This window comes from Protopterus annectens, chromosome 1.part2 (assembly GCF_019279795.1).
Source record: "Protopterus annectens isolate FY-2018-M chromosome 1.part2, PAN1.0, whole genome shotgun sequence".
NCBI classification, from domain to species: Eukaryota; Metazoa; Chordata; order Ceratodontiformes; family Protopteridae; genus Protopterus; species Protopterus annectens.
Genome location: NC_056727.1, coordinates 890,381,147 through 890,381,685, shown reverse-complemented (window position 1 = coordinate 890,381,685; position 539 = coordinate 890,381,147).

Genomic DNA, 539 nt, shown 5'->3' with positions numbered 1-539 from the left:
CCGGCCGTCCCTCTTAATCATGGCCCCAGTTCCGAAAACCAACAAAATAGAACCGGAGTCCTATTCCATTATTCCTAGCTGAAGTATTCAGGCGACTGGCCTGCTTTGAACACTCTAATTTTTTCAAAGTAAATGCTTCGGACCCCCGGGACACTCAGTTAAGAGCATCGAGGGAGCGCCGAGAGGCAGGGGCTGGGACAGGCAGTAGTTCACCTCGCGGCGGACCACCAGCCTGATCCCAAGATCCCGATTTTTTACTCAGCCCAATTCGTGTGACAGGCAATCGCCACTGGCCCAGCTTGCCCCAAGATTTTAAAGGTTTAAGTGAGCATTAATTACAGGCTGGAAAGAGTCTGATCCTTACCACAATAAAGGGGGAGAAAGGATTGCTTGCTCTTCATTAAGGGAAAAGCCTTTGGAATCAAACTGACCGTCCTTGGACATGAGGTCACAAATCCATCGAAGTTGATGGGACAGATTCAGTCGTGCCACCACGAGGGACCTGATGCCGATTATCTAGGTCACCAAGCGCGGGTAGA